Raw genomic sequence first — 15,351 nt, 5'->3', positions numbered from 1 at the left:
TATATGTATGTACTTAAAATACACTCACATGCACATATAGCATGTATTATACATTTCCGGAAAAGCCACACATACAACACATTATAAATCTATCGCAAGACCGAAAAGAGCACAGCTCTTCTTTTTGGTAGAGGCCGGTTTTGGGTTTTGGATAAAGAGAGGGTCGAGTAATAGGCTCAATAAACAATCGGTCTCAGACCTTCTTTGGCCAGAAGGCCATATGTGGTTGTAAATGCCAAAGTCGATTGGAAGAGACTGCAGCACTAACCAAATAGCATTAGCTGCAACCAGTTTATGCATCTGTCCATTTCCCTTGCAAAGCTAGTCCCCAGCATATGCCATCCCAGCCCTCTAAACAAATGTGAGTGGAGACGGTGACCGTGGGATCCACAAACTCAATCAGGTGACAACATTCAATCTCTAGTCACCAATTGAGGCACTCTCAAGTGAATGGATGCACACACACTGACGCATCATAGTCCACTTGAAATATGTGTAAAGTTCTACTCCTCAGTTTCCTCCTCCACATGATCTGCTGAAGTTGATGTGCTGGTCGGGTCAAGTACAGCCGACCGCAGTTCCCGGATCTCAATAATGAGGTCCTGCATGGAGGGCTATTATGAAACAGCCAGGTTGGCCCGCTTCTAGCTGGGATGACGACGTGCCGGTGGGCATCTTTGGGAGCGATACTCAGTACCACTCATGCTTGCTTGCTTGCTAGGACGACTGTTCAGCCAACTCCTGGCCCGCAGAGTCACGTGGAGCCAGAGTTGGGGCTGCACTGGTTGTAGCCCAAACTTTAGGGATCGAGGCCCACAGCCAGGATATTATTCACGACAATTGTCATGGCAGAGAGGTCCTGAGACCTCACGGACAAAGACTGCCCAAGATGGCCCCATCCCACACTTTTTCAGGAGGGTAAAACTGGCACAAAATGGTATGTTGTTCTAATATGTCTTTTGTCTATTTCATTTGAACTCCTTTACCTAGAAAAGCCACACTGACTCTCAACAATCGTTTTTCAGGAGGGTGCTGTCACATTTTCACAGTAAGGTTGCGATGTTGCTGTATTTAATCCAATTGAGTAATTTGCAGGTCATTTTCATCATTTGATTGTTTGGCCAATGCCAGTTACATTCGTTTATTTTAGCAGATGGAATTGGTCAGTGTCAGCGTTGACACTCCTTTTACACATGAACAAGTAATACACAATGGTGGAATGTTCCTTGTCGGGTTGTTGCGACCCCTTATACTAACAAGCATGATGCACTGAACTAATTTGTTGTAGCTGATATAATGTAACAATAGTTGGACACTGTAATTCTCAGAATCCATTAATTAGCACTTAGTCTGGGGATGTTTTTGTGCGCTTCTTGTAAGCTGGAGCCAGCTTGGTTGGATATAACATTTCTCTTTGTATTGTATATACAAACAAAAGTGGCAGCCAGGATATCTGTTCTTGTATGTTGCCTCCTTTTCCTGGATGTGTACTGCGTATGCATTTGTAGGATGCTGGAATGGTGCCCACGTATTCCCATCTGTGTCCATGCCATATCCTGGAAGTTAATATTTGCTTATGAATTCAGAAATATAGTTTTCTGAGTAAAAACGAAGATTTCCACATTCAACCTTAGATGCCCTATAAACACACATCCGATTAGCATGGTTGGCTACGTACTGTGTGAAAGAAGTTCAACATACATACAAACAAAATAAGGCAAGTTCCATTAATGAGAACCTGTTAAAACTGTTGTGTTGTAAGTAGAGGCCCAGTACAACAAGAACCATTGTTATTCAATCTGATGCTCTAACATATATGCTCCTCACCAGCGTGGTGAATTATGGTCGATAAAAAAAGCATGAATTCCATGGAGACACGGAAACACTGAAGCGCGCTGTGTTTAAAGCACAGCAGGGATGTGCTCGCACTCACGTTTGTCCGAGCCAATGTGCACACTGCATCCAGGAAACATAGAGACATAGACACGCAGAGATGGAGACACTTAGAGACGCTCAGAGTATCTCTATCTCTTGTCTCTATACCTCCGTATCTCTCTCTGTCTCCTCCTCTGTTTGTCTCTGTCTCATGGTCTTTATGTGTGTCTCTGTCTCTCTGTATCCTTGTCCTTATATTTGTCTCCCTGTCTGGATGCATCAATTTATTTACGTCTCTCTGCGTGGATTCCTGTGTTCCTGTGTGTCTCCATGTCTCTGTGTTACTCTTGCAGTTAAGTGGAGTCATACTGAAAATGAATCCAATTAACCGCCGCCCATCTGAGGACATTGACGGGCTCTTATTCCCAGCATGCACTTTGGGAAAGTATGTGATAACTCCATTTATCTGTACATTTTGTGGACAAGAAGCGTTGAGTGGCAAATTATATATTTTTTTGTGATCATCGGAAACTTATCACACTGATAGGTGGTGTAAATTGGCAGATACCCCGCAGGTAATATAATCCGTGATATTTTATCCTGAGTCACCATGGATATGAGAAGTTCTCCTATATTCATCTTTGGCTGAAAATTACCAAGGGAGGCTTAAACAATGTTCATATTCTAATTTCCATTCATGGTCCATGTGTATAATAAGCAAACCCGGGATATTGAGATCATAGCTAACGTAGAGTAAAAGGCATAACACCCGTACAAAGCAAATGCCAAATGTGACCAATTTTATTACAATTACCCTTGTAAATTTGGTTACTGTTCAACCAAAGTATCTTTTTGTATTTTTTTTAGCATATACGTATCCTACAAACAGCAGTTTTCCTCGTAGTATCTTGTTCATAGTTGAGACTAGAATGAGTGGAAACATTGTGGAATTACAGTAATACGCAATCTTAATTGCGCCTAATGGATCATACTTCTGTAGTATTTTGTTCTGTACGCAGAATACTACCGTGTTTTTGTTTTAATATGTATTCTATTGCCATGTCAATATTGTTCTGAGTGTACATTCACAACGGTGGGGAATTCCTGTCTGATTTGTTTCATGAGAATGTTAAAAATATAGAAGGTGCCAGACACTTCCATTGAAAAAAAATAAACTCACGTCATTCTGTGTGACGTATAATTGTTTTATGCAGGCAAAGATTCGTGTAAAAAAGACAGTTACATACAATGCTTAAATTACAAAATATTTCCCATGAATTAATGGGTTATATTATGTTTAAAAGGCATTACTTAATTCACTATACCTTGTAAGCTACCAGCATACGTTACAAGAATGGTTTGCCATATTTGTTCATTCAGCCAGTTTAGTTTTTTTTTATATATACAACTACATAACATGTTGATTTGAAGCTTACGTGACTGCAGGAATCTATGCTCTCTAGTTATTTCGGTAAAGTCATCTGAAGACGGACCCTTGTTTTGCGACCGAAACGTCGTGTTTCTTTTATTATTTTTTCTATCTACGTGACTTTACCGAAATAACCAGAGAGTATACATAACATGTTTTAACATAACATGCAAATTTACTTGCTAATGCAAATTACGAACCTATAACATCATGCAGTGACTCAATAACATGATGCAGTCTGTTCTTCTGCCATATCGCTTTTCGGCGTGCTTCAATTATTTGATTAAATATATATCACCATCGGTATACACATGGCATGTGCATCAAATTATACACAATCATTAATTATTGTACTTTTGGTTTCGACAAATCGCGTGGACAAATATCTTAAGCTATTGTTCTGAATAATGAGACCGGACAAATGAGATAGAACTGACAGTCCATAATAGAGGTTTTTGGGTTAGATCGCATAAATATATAAATGTGTCGTTAAAACCCACCACCACCCGACACAGCCAACTAGCAAGGTGCACCTGGCCTGGCACAGGTGCCGTGGCGACGTCGCCGTCACTTCGGTGCGAATGGCCGAGTATTTGGTAACACCGCGACCCCGATTCCCGTAGAAGGCAAATTGATCTCCGATTGTGACGGTGAGCATTTTGTGATCAACTCGGCCCAATTCTGAGTTTCCACCCCCCTTTGTACTCTGTGTGAACATCAGCAGTGGGGAGACATCCTCTCCTTGTGTGCCATGCTGCCCTGTGTAGGCAGTCGCCCACAGCAATCCCCCAGGCAGTTGGGGACCTTTTACATTCGCATTGTAGATTGTTCGTTTCTCAGTCCGCTTGTTCTGGTGAGGGTCGCGGTGGCAGCGTGTTGAGTAGGGCGGTTCAGACCTCCCTTTCCCTGGCGACAGACTCCAGCACTACTACACTATACACTACTATACACAGACTCTAGCTCTACATTACCATACACATTATATACTACTAAACGATACACTCCTACACTACTAGACATTACTACACTGTATAATACTATACACAGACGCTAGCTCTACATTACTATACACTACTATACAATATTACACTACTATACATTACTACACTATACACTAGCACACACTACTACATTATATACGATGACACTACTAAACACAGACTTGAGCTCTTCCTGGGGAATTCCCAGGCTAGCAGAGCGACATAGTCCCGCCAGCGTGTTCTTGGGCCGGCCACAGGGTCTTGTCATGTGATATTTCTAAAGTACCTATTGCAGTATTGTCTTCACGAATAGCTCTGGTTGGTTCCCCATTCCTTGTAACCATAGTACTTTATGAGCATTACATGTCTCACCCAGATTACCTCACTGCAGACATTTTTAGCAAGTAAACATTCGAATCCACGTGCTGCAATATACTTGCACGTTCTGTGGAGAGGTTGAAACGAGTCTTAGTATATTAAGTAAAACTCTCGTCTGTACAATTTCTTTCAACGCGTCTGTGTATATTCAACTAAGAAAACTCATGCACAAGATGCGCTGGGATTTATACCAAATCTTTCTTATTCAAGTTGTTGACTGGATTGGTTTTAGGCTTGCATTCAACAGAATATTCTCTGGATCTCTACAAAATGTGTAACATGCATGGCATTTCCAGTAATTGTTGTTAAGCGAGTTTGTTTTTTGCAATAATAAGTAGCTATTTTAAGCAGCAAATTACAAAAAATAAAACATTTCCATTATCACAAAATGTATATAACCAGAGTGTTGTTTTAAATGAAGACCTGGATGACTATAGTAACATCTGAATATTATATATCAATTAATGTATTGTCCTGGCGGACCAGCTGAAACAATGGGCAAAGTCTTTTTGGTTTAAACCATCCCCTCCCCCTGTCTCTGTCCACCCAGCATTATAGATGGTTACACCACGGAAGTCGATCGACAGACAGGTCACGTGTCACAGGGTAAAGCGTTGGTACTCCCACCTCTTCCGAGGCATATGGCCAGTGCGGAAGGGTCGCCCAAAAGATCATAATCGGAATAAGCATGTATACTGGAGGACTCCGATGAGCTATAAAGATCTTTTTTCACAGATGTCATGTAGGGGCACGGAGTCAGAATGTACGTATCCTCCAGAGTGGCTTCTCTAAAGCTCCCTATGGTGAGACCTCTCCTGCCAGCAATGGGGCGTGAACAAAAACATACTGTGGGCTGCATCGTCACCTTTACCTTTTACTTTCAAATTAGTTCTGGGAAGTTGCAAAAACCATATGTAAATATGAGCTTTGACGCTGGCACAAAATTGCCACCTCTTGCAAATTATGTCACAGGACCTTTGATGTGTACTTTACTGAATGACGCACTTTGATAAGTCCCCTTTGTAAGATAGTAGGTGACTGCTGGAATCGGAGTATGGGCTTCAAGAAAAACCGTCAAATTTCCCAGCACAATTACTGCTACGCCATCGGCTTACCAAAATGCACCTTGCCAGATATTGGGTTTCAAATACTGTGCAAAGGAAACTTTTTAGTGTGTTCAGATATATTTTAGAACTTGTCATAAACCACTCTTTGGGAACGTTGTATATTGTTCCCAATGTTGCATGTAATGGTTAAAACTCTGCTCGTTGCACTTTCCAGTACAAATATGTACCTGCACTCATAAATATAGAACCAAAGTGGGGAAATAATAATTTCCATATGTAACCCTGATGCCACATTTACTTGACAGGGACCAGTCTAGCCATATGATCACCACTGTTGGCTCCCCACAAAGTGGAAATAATAGGCTAAGTTGACCCCTGAGAGGGATGTAAGCTACTACTACACTATTTATAAGAACTGGGCGAACCTCATGGTCATGATCCAAGGGATCGTTGAGCACCATTTAGACCGAGGGATGGTCTTACCTTGGATAGTGACCGTGAATTCTTCCATGATTGTTTTAGGGAGCCCTAGGAGGGGGTGGGGTGGGAAGGGGTGTCCGTACCTTGACAGCGGTCCCCGTAAAAGGAGCTGCAATCCCGGCCGACGATCTAGCCGAGGATCGCTCGCTATTGAGATCACTAGGCCTAAAAATAAAAATATAGAAGATTACCCTCTGATGTTTCCTTAACCTACCTATAAGTGAAATAATGAAGCCAGTGTAAGCCGACCCATTTGTGTGTTTACAACGAGGCCCACAGTCATATGCACAGGCGGACTAAGGGCTTGCTTGGCACCATGAGATGGCAGGATCATTGGCACTGGTAGGTAGACTGTGAAGATCGTCAACTATGGAGCGTGAACCCACGGTCCCATGATTTGAGTCCGGGCCAGGATCGCTTAGCTCTTCTGTATACATTCAGAGTATTTAGCTGCTGCTATAAATTCCCACGTGATAAGCCACTTCGTTGAGCTACCATTTGTGGCCAGGTTACTTCTGAAAATAGCTGTATAGCTCAGTGGGCCTTGCCTGGTAAAATAAACAAAAACATATGAAGTGGTAGTGCAGTGGTTAGTGCACTCTACTATGAACCTGGCCACCTGAGTTTGATTGCTATGCATGGCTAATATTAGTAGCAAATTATAATCGCCAGGGATGGGTGACCAGTGTGGTGAAGTATTTTACCACCACAATGGCCGACACAGCATGGGGAGGTCTTCACTCGCTTTGGATTGAGAAATTACTATTTTATCGGGATACTGACACAAATAAATATCAAGCGTTCATAACATTTCACATATTATCACACATTGTACAATAACACAATAGCAGGCTTTTTAGTTTTTCTGTGAAGGCTTTCAGATTATTTTTTTTACATAATTTAACACAAGGCACTGACGTGTGTGTGTTCGAGCCGTAATCATACATGGCTAACATTCCCAAGGAACTTCAGTAATTGCACACTTTGCAATGTTATCATGCACTGATTGGCATGTGTCAGTGCACAGTAATGACCAGAAAATCAGCAATTTCCTATCTTCATAAATTACCGGTGATTGGCAAGAAACAACACACTAATTAAAATAATTTAATTAGCACGCATATTTAACCACGCCAAATTTAACACAAATTACACGGCTATTACATTATCAAGACGTATATGTAGTCTGAAGGGATTTAATTTGTTATATGGTCCCGTTTAGCCGGTCGACCGGCTATTTTGCAAAGGAGATCCATGGTGCTATGTGAGCACAGCAGCAACAACAAATACAAAAGACAAAAAAACAAACATTGCATAGTACGAGTACAGGGTCCTTCAGGACTATTGCAAGCACTCGCCTCGCAATAAGGATGCAACACTTTCACCACATAACCACTGATAAAGATGAATGTCAACAAGATAAGTTATGAAAAACATTAAATGTTAACCTTTATATTTTTCATTCTCAGGATTTTGTTATAATACATCAACGCGACATTTGTCTTTGTGCGGAACAATAGCATGTATGTTTGTTGTTTTGGCAGAGATCATGTGCTGCTTCCAGAAAGAGGAAATTGTTAACTCTTAGATCATTATGGTGTCACGCCACATGACATCTTTGCTCGTGATTCTAGTGTGAAACACCCAATTATATTATTATTGTGCCAAGGGGTCTTTTAACATAATAACAAAACATGCCCAACAACAAAACAGTACAACTGGGGACAAGATCCTACTTTAGTGTATTATGCCCCCCTACAAGTACTCATTTATTTTGTGTGGAAATTAAGCTGCCAGCAACATATCCAGTGAACGGCACATGTTATAGCATCACTCCTGGTGCACATACTCGTTTCGTGCTGCGAATACTCCATTTTGAGCGAAATAAAAATGAGAGCCCTCATATGTTTGGTTCATATCCAACTCAACATAAATATTCAACTGGGTGAAAACTATTCCAGGAAAAAGATCGTGTTAAATGTAAGGTAAAGAATGTGTCTTGTTGAGTTGTTGAGGAGAAAGGTTACTGCTGAAAAGAGACCACGACTGAACTGCTGAACAGTTTAATCTCTGGAAAAGTATTGCACGTCCATGTATAAAAATTTACACTGCACGTTACATGTTTCTTTACATTTCGTGAAGTTTCTGCAGTGTCTTCATTTTTAAAAATTCAGGAATAGTAGACCAAACAATGACGTGAATTATAACGTGCGACTTGCATCAAACATCACAGTCGGGTAATAATACATTACAGCAATGCCCGGTTACTGCATGAGTCATTCAACCCTGACTTATTGGAGTGTGATTGTCAGTGGTGGTACGAGCCCATTGTGGGCCTTAAGCATTAATGTGTTTTGGGACTCCCCGCCCCCCCCCCATTAAAGCCATACAGCCTCAGTGATATGAAAGCAGAGATATAGACAAGAGATATAGAGGAATATTGACATTTCCTCAATATGCATACCATCGCTTATAACTGGCGTACTTATAGATGCATCAAATGGTGAGTGCATCGTTTTTTCCAGATATTAAATTTACTGATTGACAAATAGGACCTGAACAATAGTTGAAAATACTTCAGTTTTATCTTTAAAAACACACAATAAATGGATCACAGAAGAAAGATAAATTCCGAATGAAATGTAATGAAGATATTATTGGAAAGAATGAGAAGTGACAGCCGATGGGAAAAAAATGTCAAATGTTTCATGAATATGATATTTTAAAAAATCAGAAGGGACCAAATCAAAGTACATATACTAAATGTAATGCACAACACTATATACAATGGTAGTAAGATGTGTCAGCTTTCATCCTGCAATAGCTGAATGGTGGCTGCTGCTGCTAATGATGTAAACGAAGATATTTACATTCGCACAACAGATGTTTTAATACAATAATGTCTGACAATGTGGAGAGTGAAATTAAGCCACTGAAATATTGAAATATCTCAATATTATTATGTTTTAGATTTGAAGTTTTCGTGACTGCAAGGATCCATACTCTTTGGTTCTTTCGGTAAAATCACGACGTTTCGGAGGCAACACGAGCTTCCGTCTTCAGCTGTGGTTGTCCCACCTGATGACGGAAGCTTGTGTTGCCTCCGAAACGTCGTGATTTAATTGAGTTATTTTTTATTTTTATTTTCACCTACGTGACTTTACCGATAGAACCAAAGAGTATCATTATGTTTCTTTGCCATTACTATGCGTGTTAACAAAAAAATAACAACATATAAGCTGCGTTGAAGTGAGAAGGAAAAGCATGCATAATAAGTAATATTAAAAATACTTTAAAAAAAACAGGCTTTCATGAAATGTACCGTATTCGTAATGGCAAAACTCCACGACTACAGAAAGTGACCCCGAAGCTTGCCATAACGTAAGGGACCGTGGTGATTTACAGCCAACGTCAGTTGAGCGTGGACAATTAGACCCAAGCCGAAACATAACATATAAAACAGATGGTTTATTTTTATTTTTTTTATGATAGAATATAGTATTGTCATCAGTATGACATAAGTATACCAAGTTTGCAGTCGATAGCACATTGGGAAGTGGGTTAAAATTTAGTTACAAGATTTGAGGATACAACAACAACAGAGTGAGTTAAATAAAAGCGTGTAAAATGGATGTCACTGATGTCTCATGGAAAATTCTAGATCGAGCAACCATATGAGGAAGTCCAATCGTACGTTGTGCTTTCATAAGCATTGACAAATGCATTTCTAAGCATGAAAATGCCAAAGTTAGTGATATGTTAAATGTATTTATTAACACAAAATAGTCATCTTCATGTATACGGGTTTGTACATAGTGGTGTTAAATGTTCTAAATTTAAAATAAGCTAGCATGCTAGTTGTCTGGTAATTTTTATTTAAATTAACCACATGAATAATGCTAATTATTTAACAATTTCTGAGCAGTCTATAATTCATTCTGACTTCATAAAGATGTCAGGACCATTTTGAAATTGGCATCTTGAGATGTATTGCTGGTACGCAAAAGCACTGGGCTGTAAATACTGTAATACAATAAGGGGCCATCCATTTAGTGCGTACGCATGGAGGGGGGAGATGGGTTAACCCAAATGCGTACACTTGCGGATGGGGGTCTACTGACAATGTACATACGCATAGGAAACGCGGGAGGGGGGGGTGAAGCCTCGATAATAATTTGTCTACATTTGCCTTCAAATGAGCCATCGTTCAGTTTCTTCAGCTGTCAGACAAGTACTACCGGGAGAAGTGGGATTATGGGAGAGGTGTCACTTGTATGCCACCGTACCCCTGACTGCTAGCTATCACGCAGTTCAGCAGTGAGTCTGACATCGTCTGGAAGCCTGCCCCATGGACTACACATCCTTCAATCTGGCCTCACTGCAGACTGCTGCTGGCTCAAGATTTTAGCTGCCGCGGTGCTTTGTTCGTGCTGCTGCTGCCCTGACTTTTGATATGCCTGTCCGTCACTTGCACAACCTGAAATTATCAAGCGCACATGTCCCGTGTGCGGCGTGTATTGTGGGGGCCGACGCCCGCCTCCCCGCTTCCTGTGAGCGGGCGAGGCGCACCATCCACCCCCTCCACTCCCCCCTCCTCTTCGTCGGCCGCCTCTCGCCGGGCCCCCACCGATCGGGTGATCGGCCCCCCCGCGCCAGAGCCCTCTCTGAGGGACATCGCTAACTGGCTGGCTCACAACTGCCCGGGGTTATCTCGTACACGCCCACGTCAACCACCACAAAAGCGAACGCGGTGGTGTGCATGCGCGCGCCTCTGCAGGCGCGTATTTCCCACATGCGCGCTCGTAAGCACGCGCGAGCGTCGGCGAGCGGTTTAAATTTTACCCCTCCCCCACGTGCACGCACGCTCCCCTGCAGGCGCTCGTTTTGCACCAAGGCTAGCGTTAAAGCGGCTGTATGAATATGCGCGCGCGCCTCTGGGTGGTTCAGCACTAATCCGCTGCACACCAAGGCTAGCGTTAAAGGGCTGCGCGAATTTGTGCGCGCGCCTCGCCGTCATTGCTATTGTTGTGCATGTTCATGCACCCTAATGTGGCATACCACGGCACGATCGCACCCACGCCTGCAGCGATATCCTCTCAGCACGCGTGCACACGCTGCAGCTCCATGTTCACTCTCTCGCGCACACCGTCTCCCCGTGCAGACGCACCACATGTAAATCACAGACACCATGCCGAGGTTCTACCCACACACACACAGAAATCACATTGCACCGATACTCTGAGCAAAAGTTTATTAATGGCGCAAATACACCCGACCAGGAGGGGGAATATTTCGCAAGAAGAGCTTAGCCTGACTGCCTATGAACCCGGTCACTCAAGCGTCCTACCACTTACCTCGGGGCGGCACGGACGCTGTGAGAGTCGGAGGGAGAAGGACGGGAGAACACTTTACCTATCAATGCCTCGTAGAAGCACTCGCTGGCATCACACGGAGGCTGCGAGCGGCTCGAGGAGGCAGGACGGCAGGGAGCGGGTCTGGACATCCCGGAGGTTGAAGACAAGAGAGTGAAAATCGTCCCCGGTTCCTCTTTTTATTCTCTAAACCAGGGGTCCCCATCCCCCGGGCCGCGAACCTGTACCAGTCTGTGGCCTGTTAGGAACTGGGCCGCACAGCAGGAGGCTAGCGGTGAGTCCGTGCGTGGCCCGCCAATTATTTTATTTACCACTTCCGTCCGTGCCTCTTTCCCGCGCTGCGCACTTGTCTCAGTTACAATTTTGTTAAGCCCACAAGCTAACCCTAGCCAAAATGAGTAAAAAACAAACGTCGCTGGAGAACTTCTTTGAAAAGGGGGAAAGATGACCCTCCCCCCGGTCCGTGAAAAAATTGTCTTCCACGAAACCGGTCCCTGGTGCCAAAAAGGTTGGGGACCGCTGCTCTAAACTTCAAAGGCCCAGGGTGACGTCGTACCGCACAGCCAATCGTGCGCTTACCTGCGGTTACCCCCCCCCCGCTCCTGTTACTGGCAGGCGGGGCGGCCACCCATTGTCCCTTGCTAAGGGTTCCTTCCCCTGTCCCCCCCCCACCCGAGTTGTACCTCATTGTGGTTGGCCCAGGGAACCTTTTCTTTCTGCGCCCATACAATTTTAAACCAATTTTTGGGGCACCACAATGTAACCTGTCCTGCGAGGGTCGGCCAATCTCCTGGCACCGGGAAACCGTGGGACTTTCCCTCTAGGGGCCCTTTGGATTAAAACCCAATGTGCCTGGCAATCCACTGCCAGGGCACTACATCGGTGCGCTGCGTGTGGGTGTGTGTTTAGTGCAGGGGCCGGGAGGGAGTCACGGCGCTTGCGGAGTTGCTCCGCAGTCGTGGCACCACAGTATCATCACTCGTCGCAGGCCAGTGTAAAACGGCACCAGCGCATTCACACTACTGAGTCTTCTGACAGTGAGAACAATCAAAAGCTGGATGATGATGACGTCAGCGGCGCTGTGGATATTGAGATGGCGGCCCAGCAGACTGCTGCTAACGCTGCTGTGCTTCAGCCTGACATTGTGCGTGTTGACGAAATTCCTATAATACGTAACCTGTTCGACTGGGTTCAGTCGGCGTTTGAACCTAGCGGACACAAAACAAACTTTTTAAAGGTACGCAAATTAATTATTTAATGCAGCCGGCGGTGGACTATCTGTTTGCTTAAACACGTTAATATTATTAATCCTTGATCGGGCGGGGGGTGAAAAGTACGCGTGCATACAATGAGGGGTGGGAGGGGTCAAGTTTTAACAGATTTTTGCGTACGCACTAAATGGATGGCCCCTAATCACAAATATACATATGGAAAGTGTGATTAATAAAGTTCAGTAAAGTTACCATGTTAGGTTGATTCAAGCCATTATTGAACCAGTCATTATTGGTTACAGACATTTCATATCACGTTTATTTGCACACTATTGTAAACCTCATTGGATAATTGTTATATTTGTTTATGCCAGCCCATGTTGTCAGCATGCAACAGTAATATAAATCTCATGTCAAAGTACAGTGTTAATCTATATTACTAAAAACCTGCTTTGTACATACGAACTCAACAAATTCGTCAATATCGTTGTCTTAAAAGAAAAAAATATATACTGTACATAAGTCCATGTTTTGGCCAGCGATTCCGAAAGACTCGAGAAATGTCTCATTCTATAATCTCTGAACCATTCGCACTCGCATATAAAATGGCCACCATTTTTTTCACGGTGTTCACAATTTTAGATAACTGTGAAATGGAGCTGGGGCTTTTTTGTTGGGGGGGGGGGGGGATTAAGATTAGTTGACAAAGAATAAAAATATTGTGTAACATTGCATAATACTCTATGTGGGGGTCAATCTGAGGGTCCAACTCTGAGAGCACCAGGCTTCATGAAAAAAGCCACGCGTCTGGACCCAAACGTTCCTTCCGAGAGGCTGTTCATTGCAGATAACCCAGACAGTCAGCAATCACGTGGAAAAGAGCCCACTCACCATTTTGCCTTTTGACCATAAACCAATTATGTTTTTTAAAGAATAATCTTATCCTATTATGCATCGTCGAGTATTTTTTCTTAAGATCATGGGCTCAGGAAAATTATAGCACTCAGATTTTTACCCGAGTGCAACTAGAAAATGCCTCTACCACGACTATTCCCTAATCAAAGGGCAATCTAGGCAAGTAATTGGCAGATTACTTCCGAAACCAGTCTTTTAGAAAGCAAAGCTATCACGAGCAAAGGCTGACTTGCTCTTAGACATCAATTGGCAATGGTCAAATGGAGAGTCACAACTCTCAGCACAGAGACTGTCCTCTTGGAGGTAAAGAAATCCGCAAAACAGGAGTTCATCTCCCAAAGTTCCAGTCCACACGTCACACTCTCTAGACGCAGTGCTCCAGTCCAGGATCACTCTAGATGACGATGCAGTATGCTTCCCCTGTTTGTCTAGCGACCATCTGTTAGTGGTTTTGTTCATTCTTCCTCAACGTAAGCTTCTACGTGATATAGGTTCATGTGCGCAGTGATTTCAGTTAACCACACTTCCCGCATTGCCCTCCAACAGTGACGTCACACTCGATGACTGTGGGATGATTCGTATGATCATACGAGGGACATGCTGCCTTGCTCATAAAGTCATGCCAAGTTGTTCCAGGCCCAGTAATTAGCATAAAGTCGTTGAATCGACTAACGTATGCCTTTAGAGTGAAAGGATTGGGGCCTGCTCTTGTGAAAATCCGCATCCTCCAAAGTTGGCAGGAGAGTGTATGATGTGGTCCCAGGTATACGCATTTGTCTGCTGACAGCAAGCTGGTAAATGTTTGTCGAAACTAATAAAAGAATGTTGACTGCAGAGAAGCATGTAGGTTGCTCAAACAAACCACCTTATTACATTTAGTTAAGCAATTGGGCTAACATCTATCTCTGATCATTTTAAACATCGGTTTTACTGGCATGCAACAGTCAGAGCGTGTGGCAAAGAGTTATCCCTACCGTGTAAAAAAAAGTCACTCAAAGGATATTTTAAGGTGTAGTACTCTTCTGCAGCCATTCTTTAACACATGAGGAAAGATATCCGAATTACTTCTGCAACTCATTGCATGATACTGATATCATGAGACCAAATATATAATCAGTAAGACTGCATTTAATATTATGGGTTTTTCGTGCGTGAATGAGCTGAGATCACTAACTTGTTACACTTGAGAATGTGGTATAACATGTGGCTGCCTGGAAGGCAGGATCTCAGTGGTGCTGGCTCAGTGCAATTAATCATGGGGCCACCCCAACAATTGTAAAAATACAAATACAATCCTCTATTTGTACAAATTATCCCCCTCAACTATCAATACATTTACACGACTGGTTCCCGTCATCTCTGAAAATTGCAGTTCCACGACGTTTATATGGGTTTTTTTTATACCAAAATTTTTAACCAGTTTATATATTTTTGTTGAACAAGTTTAAATGGCACCTTGGAATGCCCTTTTGCAGAGCCTTCATTTTAGCATTATTGCGTGCTGTGCTTTTTACGGAAATTTTAATCGCGTTAGTGTGGGGAGTTTGTGGTGGGAGGTTTCCACATATCTGATGCAAGGGAGCTCTAAGGAATCTAATGGGGCTGCGAATATGAGATAAATTGAGGCATGATTCAGGAGCCACA

This window comes from Lampetra planeri, chromosome 8 (assembly GCF_965212315.1).
Source record: "Lampetra planeri chromosome 8, kcLamPlan1.2.h2, whole genome shotgun sequence".
Lineage (NCBI taxonomy): Eukaryota > Metazoa > Chordata > Hyperoartia > Petromyzontiformes > Petromyzontidae > Lampetra > Lampetra planeri.
The sequence above is the reverse complement of the archived record's forward strand: the minus strand, read 5'-3'. Positions refer to the sequence as shown.